Consider the following 14137-nt stretch of genomic DNA (forward strand, 5'->3'; position numbering starts at 1 on the left):
TTCAATATTTTCCTGAAGGTTAAGACCAACTCAAATCTCTAGAGGGGAGATAATTCCAGATGATAAGAACAATAATACACTAAGGTACTAAGAACCATTTTGGTTAAGTGATTAAAGCATTAAGCTAGAAATTTGTGGCGATATAAACCAGTTTTGGGATTTTGCAATTGTGTAGCCTAAATGCTTTCAACTACATGTGGGAATGGATTCTTTGCAGAAACCAAATCATGATGTGGCTCAAACTTTTTTCTTTATTGACTGTTCAGCTAATTTCGAAATCTGGTCACAATTGTCTTTGATGATAATCTTTAGGAATATTTTGGAAATGTGTTGGAGAACAGAACTGGAGCGTTCGATTTGAAATGTCATTAGTGCCTTGATTCAGAAAAACTCAAATCTATTTGCATGACGTTATGGCGATGACATGGATGGATTTTATTACAACAGTTATTTCTAAGAATTATGTAGGGAAGAAAAATAAAAAAAAATCTTTACTGGAATCCACCAAAGATTCTGTCACACTGCTGCCATTGTATATCAATCAAATAACATTTTCATATCTACATCTACATTACTTCAGGGGTATGGCCAGTCAACCCCTAACATTAGCATACTGGCAACAGAAAGAAACTGCCTAAAACCCAATGCTTAAAACCTTGTTAACTACTGTGAAGAATTTGTATACCATCTGGGATGATGTATGATGCATATATTTTCTTCTCAAGCATTAATGACTTTGGAACACATCCATCATAATATTAGTTCTGCCGCTATAATTTGTACATAAAACGATTAGAATAGGAAATGCAGATAATTTGGATTGTTGCACCTGAATTAAATTTTGTTAATAACTATAATAGATAAAACTTATCTTTCTCATATAAGAACATTAAACCTGGAACACATTAGTATTTCTGCTTTTAAAAATTCAATGTATTAAATTCAAGTCATTCACCCAAAATGTCTTTTGTTCTTCTGGGCCCATATCTATGGGGATTCTCAGTCATCCAGGTCATGGTTGTCCCAAAGGTGCTTTTTTCAAGAGGCAACTGGTTTTTCTTTTGAAGATGTTTCACTTCTCATCCAAGAAGCTTCTTCAGCTCTGATTGGATGGTGAGGAATAGAAGGATTTATACTCTTTGAAGACAGCTGGTCATTTGCATTCTTTTAGAGAGTCGTTGAGGCCACCTGGAGGTTTATCTGTGTCCTGGGGTCGCCTGAGTAGTGCAAATGGGTATGGAGCCTTCTTGGAATTGCTGAAAAGACTGTGTTGTAGACTGGAGATAGATAATGTTGTATCCGTCACCCTCTGTTGAGAGAGGGCTGTTCAATTTTGACATAGATGGCCACTTTGGCTCCTCTTTCAAGCCAGGGGTCCATACAAGTTCAAAAAAATAAATATTCTTTACACACACACACACGTCTGTATGCATATATATGGGTGTGCATGTGTATGTATAGGTGTGTTTCTGAGTATGTGTACCAGTCCAGAGGCATTTGTAAAAAGAAAGATAACCCAGGAGGTTGACATTCTCCTTTACAGGAGCCAATTTCCTGTTTAGGCTATAAAATCAAATCAATCTAAAAATTAAAAAGATTAGCTGAGGCAGGAAGCTTGCTGGATGCCAAGGAAGGGGTCTCTAGGTATATTAGAATAACTACAATAGCTTCTGTGTTAGGCTCTGCAGGATAATCATTTGCTCCCACTTCAAATGATTAATAAGCAAAAAGCAAGTCGCAGAACTTCTAATTCAGTACTTACAATCTCATCCAGCTCTAACATGCCATCAGAGATATGCAAGCATTAAAATTAAATTAGAAAATATTAATATTTCCTGTTATTATTTGACCCATTAAACAAAGATGATCAGAAAACAAGACAGAATCTTCATCATTTGAAGAATGGTTTAATAAAAAGATTTATTCCAAACTTGATCATCATAGTTTCCTAGCTCTGAAACAATGGGAAACTATGGTTAGTTGAAGATATCTTAGTTCAATCAAGGCATACAGGGAAGAGTGAGAGAAAAACCTGTGTGGATCAGAAAAGGGGTCCATAGTCTGAAATTATTATATACTTAATGTCATTATCCAGTAATCATGGAAATCTTCAAAGGGCAACTCAGCAACTACCAAAAATAAGATCATGACTCAGGAAACATTGTTCATATTTGTCTCTCAACAGCCTCAAATATGTTAAATGAGCACACACCTCTTTCCCTAGTGTTTATTTCCTTTATATTCCAAATTTAGAGTAGAACTTCCAGAAAGCTAATTAAATAGAATCAGCTGGGAAAAAGCCAGAGAGAGAGAGAGAAAGAAAGAAATGCCTTTAAACGAATCCTTTTTTTTATAACTTGCCATTTTCTACTGTATACATTAAACCATCTTGTTTATAAATTATGTCATCGTTTATTTCATATGGACCATTTCTATATAGCCACCAGCTTTATCCTTTAAATCTCTGACACCAATTATGTGCTGCCCTAAAGTATCTCAATTCTGTGCTTCATCCTCTCTTGGAATGGGCTTTTGACCATAGAAGGAAGAGGGGAAATCCCAGTAAAAAGGATAAAGTGAGTGCTCCCAGTGAAGGGAAACTGCCTGCCCCATTAGAAGAAACATTATACAACTGTCTGCATAGTTCCCCCCCCCCAACATAATCATTCCTCCCTCAGCTCCTGGTCTCAAGCCAAGTGCTCCTCACTCCCTTATAGAAACTAAGCCATCAGAGAATCGTGGTTGCTGAATCATTTTCACAGTCACTGGTTATGGAGCAGAGGAATACTACCTCAGTGGCTTCGCTCTGTCTCTCCTAATAGCAACTGTTTGGGGTTTTAAAGGAATGACTGAGCAAACATACAGTTTGCAACACTCAAAATATGGAGGGGAATATGGGATTCCCAGTGAAATACCACGTTCCCATTGGCCAGTTGGAAGAAAGTACTGATTGGTTCAAACTGTTTTCAACAATTTAGTTTGGTGTAGAAGTGGCCTTCCACCACTTTCTTTATCGTTCCAGCTCGCTTTTGCCTATTTTTCTTCAAGTGACTTGGCTTGCATGCCATGTCTCTGAATTAAACTGGGTTTTAAGCATTACTTACTCATTGCTTTTCACTAGATGAATGTATTGAAGAAGGGCTTCTTGAGGGCAGAGCAGTTGTACCCCCATAATATAGGAGAGAGGGAGAAATGGTAGCCCATCTGCTGTTATAATCATTTTGTGAAAGCGGCTTCCAATAAGAATATAATTTCCTTCTTCCAAAAATTTTACTGACTGCCAAATTATTATCTAGAAAGGATACCAATTGCTGGGTAATCTTATTTCCTACTAGGGCCTTGATCAAATGCTTACAACACTGACCTAAGATAGGAAATATACTCTCAATGTACTGGTACTTACTTACATTTTAAACTAAGTAAACATGAATGTATTGTTTACATCTAGTATTTATTTAAAAGAAGTATGTGGCCGCCTATCTTAAGCAACTCTGGGCAGTGTATGATAATAAATGAAAGATGGATGCTGGAGGGAGAGAGGGTTGAAATTTGCTACATCCCTAATCTGAAACATGAATTATTTCTGGGAGGGAGAATTAAAAGACGAAAACCAAATTATAACAGAACTCTGGCTAGCCTTGCAGTACCACAAAAACAGAACCCCTGAGGGGACATTTCCTCATGGGGTTTTCCTGAGGAAGTTAAAATTATAACTTGAAATGTTATAATGGTGGAGATTACACATGAATGCAGATGAAGAGACTTTGGGTCTTCCTTTTCTGTATACTATGAGGCACTGGAAGAGAGACATTTCCAACAGTAACCAGAAATGTGTGCTTCCTAAAGGCACACCATATTCACCCTCTGTAGAACACACCAAGAGCTGTGATGGGCTTGACTAAGGCCTGCCTATGCCACTGTGGTTCCACCTGGTCAGGTAAAAGCTCCTGGGATGCCAAAAACAAGATCGAAAAGCCACAGCATGGCTCCATTCTCTTCTTCAGCTGATCCTGAAAAAGCACGCTCGCTTAGACTGAAACTATCTTAAATGTAATTTCCTCAAAAGGCCATTGCAGTGACAGCCATTCCTTTCTCTTGCTCTTACTGCATCAGCTCTTTGCACAGACAATGGTGGACCTGCAAAAGTTTGCTCTGATAGGAATGGAAAACCTGTAGCTGTGCAGCCATTAGTGTACATCAGTTTAATGTAGTGGTAAAGGTGCCACGATCTACTACTACTAGACCGTGAGTTCTAGTCCTGCTTTAGGTATGATGACTGTGGGTTAGTTACTCTCTCACAGCCCAACCCACCTCACAGGGTTGTTGTAAGAAAAACAGAAGGAGTATTAGGTATGTTTGTCTCCTTGAGTTACAGGTAATCCTTGACCACAACTAAGCCCAAAATTTCCATTCCTAAGCAAGGAAGTTGTTAAGTGGGGTTTACCCCATTTTTTGACCTTTCTTGCCAGAGTTAAGCGAATCACTGCAGTTGTTCAGTGAATCATGAGGTCATCACATGACCCTGGGATCATGCAACTGTCATAAATACATGCCAGTTGCCAACACCTGAGTTTCGATCACATGACCATGTGGATGCTGTGACAGTTCTAAATGTGAAAAACAGTCATAAATCACTTTTTTCAATGCTGTTGTAACTTTGAACTGTCACTAAATGAATGGTTTTAACTTAAGGGACTACCTATACTTATAAAGTAATAAAGGTGGAATAAAAATCTACTGAATAAATTCCTAGCATCCCCAACCTTCGGCAGTGGGAGCTGCAGATTCTGGAAGTTGAACTCCACCTACTCTACAAAGCACTAATTATCTAAGGTTGTCTTGACTGGGGACTTAATTTATTGTATTATGATTTAATTTAATGTGGTTTGTTGAATAAACCAGATGTTAGGTCAGAAACCCTACTTCACAACTCCATCATGCCAAGCCCCACTGCAGTGCATTGGATGCAAGTTAGCATGTTGTGCAAACGCTTTCTATTTGGTCTTTTTTTTTTTTTAATTTGATTTATATGCCGCCCTTCTCCGAAGACTCAGGAGTCTTTAAAGACCTCCACCTTTTCCTGACAAGCACTAAGTCAGCAGGTCACCAGAGAACCAATTTAAAAAGCTGTCTTCAGTGTGTGCAGTTGCTCAAATGTTAATCTACAAGTTGAGTCATGAATACAACGGCAATTTGGAACCTCTGTAGCCCAACCGCATGGGATTATTTTTTGAGTAAAGCAAGAAGTGTGTGTGTGTGTGTGTGTGCGCGCGCGCGCGAAAAAAAAAAACAAAACACTGAGCGTGTAGTTTTTGTCCCCCAAACACAATGGCATTTTGTGAACCAAGACCTCACAACTGTGTTAACTTCCTTTGGCCGCAGAAAAAGAAAGCGTGCGTGGCAAAATGGTACACGGTTGGGGTAGTTTTTTTTTTTTTTTAAGCAAACAACCCTCAGCATCCCGCCTTTTCTTTTCTTTTTTCTTCTTCTTCCCCACTCTCCACCCCACCCGCTCGATCCGTCCGTTTATTTCTTGAACGGTGCCTGAAACTCGCAAAACGGAGGCTGGATGAGATTCCCGCGTCAAGATAAAGCGAGGTTTTTTTAGGCTCCTCGTGGGTGACGTTACGGCGCTAGGACCCAGCAAGCCGGAGCACGCTTACACCTGTGCCGAAGGCGGCGGAGTTCCCCACCGCCTCGCCTGAGGTCGGCTGCAGGTGAGAAGGCAGGCAGGCAGGCAGTTGCCCCTCCTTCCCTCCCTCCTTCCAAGACCTCGCCTGCTCCATCCCCCCCACTATTGCCAGCTTTGCGCGTAAAGTGGCTCCTCCGAGCCCGACCTCTTCTTAAGCTCTTTGCTGGGTGAGTCTCTTGGAAGCTCTTCTTTGTGTTTCTCGGGGGTCTGGCCGTGGCGTGACCTCTGCGAGTCTCGCCGGACTTCGGGGCGAAGGCTCGGAGGCGTTTTGCTCTGGTCTGGACGGCGCAGGTTTAGCAGCGTTCCATTCTTGGAAGAAGCCGCGGTTATCTCGCGTCCCAGACCCGGGAGGGGACCGTGGGGGGGACGAGGACGGGGACGGACGGACGGACAAAATGTAACTTGCGAGCAAAGTCGAGTAGCTCCGGCGTTTGGGGTGTTCGTATAGCTGGGGTTTCATTGGAAAGAGAGAGATCCAGCCTACTCTGGATAACTGCATCTTTGCTTCCTTTTTTTCTTTTTCTTTCAAGTTTTCTTTCGCTTCCAAACCAGCCCCCCGGAATCTTAGATTTAATCCTAGCCTGCCACCAGACGATTAGACTGAAATAAGTCGGGGAACCGAGTTTACTTAGTTTATTGGCCTGTGGAAGGGGAAGTCGGGATGGTTTACAGTTGAGGGAAAAGTAGTCTGTTGTTAAGATTTAAGTGCCACGCTTCTAGATTGGGGTTTATTTTTGTTCATTTCCTTTATTACTTCCTACAGAACTTCAGTCTGCTTTTTCACTGCCATTTTGTTCTCTTTTAAAACAACTTTTCCCAACCGGGTGCTTTCCAGATATATTCGGATAGTAAATCCCAGGAATTGTAATTTGGGGAAAGGCTGCTTGAAAATAACTCAAATTGGGGGGGGGGGGGGGAATGGTACCACTGAAACAATCCATGTTAGGTCCCAACCCATCAGAGGAGTTGACTGGGGAAGTAGTTATCTAACAGTGCAGTTAGGTGTTAAACTTGAAAGCCTTAAGATGATTGAAAGGAAATAAGGTGCTTGGTAAAGGTATCTCCTGTGCTTGATTGCTCAGTTCATTCTCTGAGGAAGACCCTGGTTGTCTGTCCCTAACTCTACCCTGCCATCACAACACTACTGCATTGGGACCTACCTCACCACAGTCTTTGGGTGACAGGGTTTTAAACGATACAAGCTGGTGCAAAAGAATGCTTAAGATGAAGTAGAATAAATTCAAAGTGGGTATGCATGATTTGCCTTGGTTTTGAAGGTGCTCTGTAGGATTAGATCTTGGATGGGAGACAACTAGGAAATCCTAGGTTGATGTGTAGAAGAAACTGGTTCATTGAAAACCATCCTGGAAGAAGGCATTTGGCAGACCAGTTCTATATTATTGTGAAGGAAACTATATGCTATGTAGTTGCCTGTAATCAAGCCCAGCTTAACTGGTCGTCTCTACCATTATACTATAGGTATCACTTTTAGTTCTGTTGGCGCTGTGTTATTTGCCTTGAAACAGAGTCCATTCAGCCCTTCGTTAATATCAACTGCCAACTGTGCATCTAAATAATTCGTTGCAAGCTCAAAAGTCCTCCAAAACTCAAAAAAGTTACTGGACTGTGTCAGTAATGGTTGAAAATCATGTAATCTAGAAACAATGAACTCTACATTTTGTAGCAACTGGTTGTGACTTCCCAGTGGCATTATGAAACCAAACAAATCCTTGGAAAATCATGTTTAAATAAGAGCTTTCAGGTTTTCTAGCAATAATTTTTGAGGAGGGAAACCCTTCTTGTATATATTATTATGGTAATTCTTACTTTAGGAAAACCATGAAGTGCAGGGAAGGTTGGTAATTATCACTACGCCTGTTAGAACGGAAGTGAGAGGAAAAATAACTTGCTGGAAGCCACTAATCAGTTAAAGCAGGACATAAAATCTAGACTTTAAGGTTCCGAGGGAGACTATATGCTTTGGGATATCTTGGCTTCTCTTAGATGAATCACAGGATTGGGTGGAATTATTGTTTTATTGACTCTTAGCCTTCAACTCTCCAGTCATGATGGGAATAGAAACAGTGTGTCATATCTGCCACTCCCCCATCCTATGAGCAGAGGAAAGTTCCTCAAGAGGAGACATTCCTATACTCTATACTGTATTTACAGTACAGGTCGCTAGAGGGAGCCAGTGAGTTAAAAGTCAGGCTGAGCCGGAGCTATGATTTGGCACTGGAAACTTTTATCAGCAGGAAAAATAGTTCGGGACACACAAAGTAAAAATAGCTAGTATTTCAGGTCTAAATCTTGCTCACCAAAGGGGATGTTTGAACAGAAGCATTGAGAGAACGTTGTCTCACTTCCTCAAGGCTGCTTGCATAAAATGAAAGTGAATCAATTGGATCTCCAACAGTAAACTTAAGTAAAGCAAAAGGAACAGAATTGTCATATAGACAATGAAACAATCCATCTTGCCTCTGTTCAAAGATTTAGCAGCTTCATCTATCACACTGTTCCCCCAAATTGCTACAGTTGTAGAAAATGTGGGGATCCCACAATTAAACACAAAACCTCTCTCTGTGCTTATGTCTAAGAGCATGGAAGTTAACATTTGTTGGTGAATAAAATACTGGTAATAAGTGCAGTTGTATATACTTTTATGCCCCCCATTTAAAAAGAATTTTTAAAAATGTCTTACCAAGGATGTAATCCAAAATTAAGGCTTTAATTACAGGTTGAGGCAGGGGGTATGTTGGCAAGTGGACTCCAGTTAAAGTGGGTCATTAGTGACACTGAAGATCAGCTCTGGCTGGTGAATTTGGGATGCTGCTATGAATCATCAGTGGCCCCACTTTGAGAATCCCTAAATTAACAGGTAATCCACATAGAGATGGTAGTAAAAAGATGCATCACAGGAATGGAGAATCCTTCCCCTTAAAAGTTAAATGTATAACTAACATTAAAAAGTGAAAGTCGAGATCTGGGACCCTAAGAATAACTTCTGTTTTGTGGGATTTTGTTTCATGTGAGCCTACATAACTTCCCCTTTTTAAATCTGTTTTTGGCAGTATGTTTTATGTGTGTTACCAAAATGCATAACAAAGATAAACAGACTCAGGTTTTGGTTCCTTCTAATTTTCTTGGTTGAACTCTCCAGATAGTTTGACATCTACATATTACAGGTAGTCCTCCACTTACAACAGTTCATTTAGTGACTGTTCAGAGTTACAGCAGCATTGAAAAATATGACTTATGGCCATTTTTCACAGTTACAATTTTTGCAGCATTCCCATGATCATGTGATCAAAATTTAGATGCTTGGCAACTGGTTCATATTTATGATAGTTGCAGTGTTTTGGGTTCATGCGATCACCTTTTGCGAACTTCTGACAAGGGGAAGCCAGATTCACTTAACAACTGGGTTACTAACTTATCAAGTGTAGTGATCAACTTAAACATTTGTGGAAAGAAAGGTCATAAAATGAGACAAAATTCACTTAACAAATGTCTCACTTAACAAATGTTGGCCTCAATTGTGGTCATAAGTCAAGGACTACCTATATTCCCTGAACATCAACTCTTGCCTACATAACTGATGTTAAAAAAATGATTCCACTCTCTATTAATAATTTTTACAAAACAGAGGGCCTCATAGTTATGATCATAAAGCAGGTCACCATGGGACTGGACCCTTTTAATGATATTTTCTTGTGGTAGTCATAAAGCAAACCCACTGTTCACAATGGGGCAGATTTAGCCCAAAGTAATTGTTGGTTTCCAGCAAAACCATAAATCATGGTCAACTCAGGGCTTGGATAAATATGGTGAATAAAGCTCAACTGTTAAAAGATGAAGGACAGTAGTATCTGATTTTGATTTATCTGTATAGTCATCATGGTAATAGTATGGAAATGAGGATGAGAATACAGTCTTAGGTGGGGTTATTTCCAATTTGCTGATCTAATCTACTTCCTGGGATTTTCTCATGGTCTCCCATCCATGTAGCTAATTCTGAGTCAAAATCAACTCAATGCTGCCACCTGCTGATCTAGTTGATTACTACACACTGCCAACTGGCCACTTTAAGCAGATGATGTTGGTTTGGTTTGTGACAACAAGTTTCTACCTCACTTTTCTATTCTGGCAAGTACTCCTGATAGCTAAAACTTAAAAGAACAACAATTTATTTAAAATATTTTAATGGATGATAAAAGAAATATTAAAATATCTAATAATGCCCTATCAGATGAGAGATATCTTTTATCTTGTTTCTAAATGCTGAAGAGAACAAATGTCACCTTCTGAGGAGAACCAAGTTATGTTTTTCACATGATTTGCTATTCTTCCCAAAAATAAGTCTCCTCTCTTGGGCACAGTCAAAGAGGGATGCCTCATCATATCTTGAAATAATATGCATTCATCCTATCAGTGTCCAGAGGACAAAAAAACTAAGGGTGCTTTTTCAAAAGGCAACTGGACTTTCTTTGTTTTGCTTCTCATCCAAGAAGTTTCTTCGGTTCTGAATGCTTCAATACTCATCCAAGCGTCATCCAAGAAGCTTGGATGAGAAGCCAACAGTTTTTGAGCAAAAAAAGTCCAGCTCTCTTTTGAAAAGCCACCTTTGTGACAGACGTGACCAGGATGACTGAGAATCTCCATAGACATTAAAATGGGGGCCATTATGGTGTAATTAACCTCTGCCTGTTTTTAGGTCTGTCATCTCTGCAATAAAAGGGTACACGGTGACCACTATGTTCTCTTTTGTTATTGAGTGGTTGCTCTTGTTAATTGTCTTCCATGTGGTATTTAGATGATGTTTTGTCTTTCATCCTACATTTCAAATTGTTTTGGACCATTATGGATGTAAGAGTTTTAATATCAGGAGCTGTTGACCCAAAATTCAACAGAAATAAAACTCTAGTCGAGAAGGAAGATCGCTGTAGTCATAATAGGCAGAGGCTGATGTCTTACAAGTACCTTTTGAGCTATCTTGAACATCGTTGTTGTGACTAAGTCTAAATTAAATGCTTGCCTGCCTAAAAATGATTCACATTTTTTACACAGATGATAGCTAACTTGACAGCATCATAATATACCCCCTCCCAAGATAGTTACTTTAATATGAATGTGACTAAACCAGCTTTCTAATGTTATCCTGAGAAACAAAGTCCAAGAAATTTGGAAGTGTTGTCCCAGATTTATATATACACACACACATATTTACCTGAGTATCACATTTAACAGAGTTTAAATGGTTTAACATGGTTTGCTGAAAAGGCATGGTAACCTGGTTCATGCAAAAAGCTAAGCTACAAACTGACTTATGAGTCTTGATGATCAATTTACCACTAGCTGAAATTTTATTTTTTTAACATTTATAACCAATTCCCAAGGACGCTGAGCAGAGTATGAAAACTATCCCAAAAATCATATGCATAATAAATGAGTAAATCAGAACAATGTCTGAAAGGAAAAGAAGGAAAACTGGAAATCAGTTGTTAGGAGTCATATGAGAAATTAAAGCCCAGATTGGCAAAATGAATAGGGAGACCTACCTTCCAAACTCAAACTTCCCCAATTCAGAAGTGACAAAATGCCATTATCTAAAGAGATCCATTCTTGCTGGAATTGATAAGGAAAATTAGGTGGTGGCAACTTTTTTGACTCCCCAAAAGTCCAAACGTCTCTACCTATTTATGCTTCTTTGTGAGAAAGACTAGTCAAGTACAATCAGTCGCTTTTCTGAGTCTACATCTGGAGTTATAAATCCTCAGGCTAGTTCCCTTGATAATGAGATAATGGGGATTAAATTTAAACCCATCAGAATTAAATGCTAATTTCAATGCTAACAAGGCAGCCTGCTTCCAAGACTTGGTATCCATTAGCTGTCCAGAGGTCATGATCTCTTAAATAAGGCACCAGCTGATAAAATACAAATTTTGTTGGTTTGATTCCCTTTGTGCTGAAGAGGGAATATCATGCAAGAAACAAATGGGGAATGGTAGGGAAAACGGGGAAATCTTCATCAATACCTTGAGCTCTTAGTTTTCATCTCTTTCATAAACATGTCTCAGATTGCCTAGTCATAATTTAGTTTGTTTGGTTTTAAATAATGTTAGCCAGGGCATTATAAGCCCTGTTTTTTTTTTTTTTATGTAGCACAGCCAGTTCTGAGTTGTTCAACAAACCTCGGCTTTGTGCAATGTTTGAACCAAGTCTGAGTCTAATGAAAATAATTTCTGTGGAGAATCATGAGGGAAACATTTTTTTTTTTATTGCAAAAGTTTTACAATTACATTTTCACCCCTTTTTCCCCCCCCCCACCTCCCCCCCCAAACTTCCCGACCTCCCTAACCCTCCCTAACCCTCCCCTCCCCCCAGACTTCCCTATAATATACTCATGAGGGAAACATTTAGAACAGTCGTACTGTCCAAAGGCAGGACTCCTCAAACAGATACCTTCCAGGTGTGCTGGATCACAATTCCCACAACTCCCAGCTGCATGCTTGCTGAAAATTGTATAGGACAGGGATGGCTAACCTTTTCCGGACCAAGTGCCCAAAGCATGTACTTGCAAGCTCGAATGCGCAAGTGCGTGCCCCAAACCCAAAAAATGCAATGCATGTGCGGCCTCCACACATGCATGTGTGTCCTTGCATGCTCCTCCCACACATGTACATGCGGCCTCCACGTGCACCCCACCCCCATGCATGCATGCATGCCCACCCCTGCATGCCCCCTGCACATGCGCAGCAGAGACCCAAAGACCAGCTGGGCAGCAGGAGGTGTGTATGCATGCACGGCAAAGCTGAACTGGGGTGATGGCTCATGTGCCCACAGGGTGCTACATGCCACTTTCGGCACGCGTGCCATAGATTCGCCATCATGGGTATAGGACATGCAAGCCCCCCCTAAAGAGCACCCTTGCCCTAAACTGTCTAAAATCTCAAATGCTTGTGTTTTTGATTGTTCTAAATTACTTGCTAAAAAGAATTCAAAAAAAGGAGCCATAATTTAATTCCATAGTTTACAAAGTACTTTCTATTGCATATTGCATATTTCTTCCTGGTCACGATCATTCTTGCCATAGGCAAGATGACAGCAAAATAGGGTAAAATTATGTGGAAGAACCTGCTCTTTTACCCACCCACCAATCCAGCTGCTTTTCCAGTGTGGGAGCAAATTGACCTTTGAAATCAGGGACAGTCACAGATCATTTTTTGCAAATTTGTTTAACCTGTTAAACAAATGCCCAGAGTCTAGGTTTTTAATGCTTAAAGTTCTTGGAAGTGAAAGTAGCTTGTATCAAAATAGTCCAGCAATATGGAAATTGAATGTTGTTTTCAGCCTTAGTGGCAGCATGTGCTCAAATGCACAATATATTAAAGAGAGCTGCTTAAAAAGATAGTCTTGGAACGTAGAAGGTATGAGCAGTTATCAGCTAGTACATAACGTCCCACCCTGATGGGAAGTTTTCTGTATCAATTTATCTTTTTCATTTTGCATTACATATATAAGGTTCTCTATTGGAGGCCTTCCAGATATGTGGGACTAAGTCCCATAATACTCCGCTTGCATGGGTATTGGAATTATGGAAGCCCAGCACTTCAAAAAGGCAAAAAAAACTGGCAAAGGCAGTTTGGGATTCATCCAAACTTGTAGAGTTGGATTGCTTGATCTCCTTTTTCACATTTAGAAAGACTTCAAAGTACATCTTTAATTGTTCATCACCTTAATTCGTCTTTAATGTTGTTCGTGGTTTTTTTTTTTTCTCTCCAAATAGCTTCAGTAATTGACAGTATATAAAGTAGGCATATTAAACATTCAGGTCACTAAATAGAACAAAAAGGTAGGAGTTTTCCTGTGCCTCTTTTGCTGCTTTAGCCTGTTTGTTTGTTTGTTTGTTTGTATGCAGCCAGGATATAAAGCCACATAGATGAATTAAACATATGTATGCTTGTGTTTATACATTGTGCTAAGCCAAAGTCATTACGTTAAAATAGGACATGAAAAATTAATAGACTTTCCAGAAGACATTAGCTAGGAACCACCAAGTAATTCTACTAGCACTAATAAAGTCTATCCATGTATGAATTTAGATTGAGATTGGCTCATTTTACCAATAAAGATTAAATGGGGTAAAGAAGATCTTGCATGTTTCATATGTGAAACATAAAATCTTTGAAGGAAATATTTTATGTTTAAGTTTATTGCAAGAGACACACCAAATATAATAAACCTGATACCTTTTAGATGTGCTGGAGTACAGTTTGTGTCATCTGCAGCAGTATGGGCATGCTGAAGACAGAACCTGATTAAAGAAGCTGGTGTGTTAATAGGGCTGGGAAAACCAAGATACTGACATATAAGCACTACTTATATTACAAGTAGTCCTCGGCTTACAACCACAATTGAGTCCAAAATTTCCACTGCCAAGCAAGG

General features: G+C 39.7%; 1 protein-coding gene across 1 annotated transcript in view; it reads left to right on the forward strand.

Annotated features, from left to right (window-relative positions):
- The first annotated feature begins 5810 nt into the window (after positions 1-5810).
- GALNT6 (polypeptide N-acetylgalactosaminyltransferase 6) overlaps positions 5811-14137 on the forward strand; it is a 76669-nt gene continuing 68342 nt past the window's right edge. The window contains exon 1 of the mRNA XM_070934916.1: positions 5811-5859. The gene's annotated coding sequence lies outside the window, so the exon portion shown is untranslated. The remainder of the gene's footprint in view (positions 5860-14137) is intronic.

This window comes from Pituophis catenifer, unplaced genomic scaffold (genome assembly GCF_029215685.1).
Source record: "Pituophis catenifer annectens isolate HBS135680 unplaced genomic scaffold, rPitCat1.0.hap2 SCAF_2, whole genome shotgun sequence".
NCBI classification, from domain to species: domain Eukaryota; kingdom Metazoa; phylum Chordata; class Lepidosauria; order Squamata; family Colubridae; genus Pituophis; species Pituophis catenifer.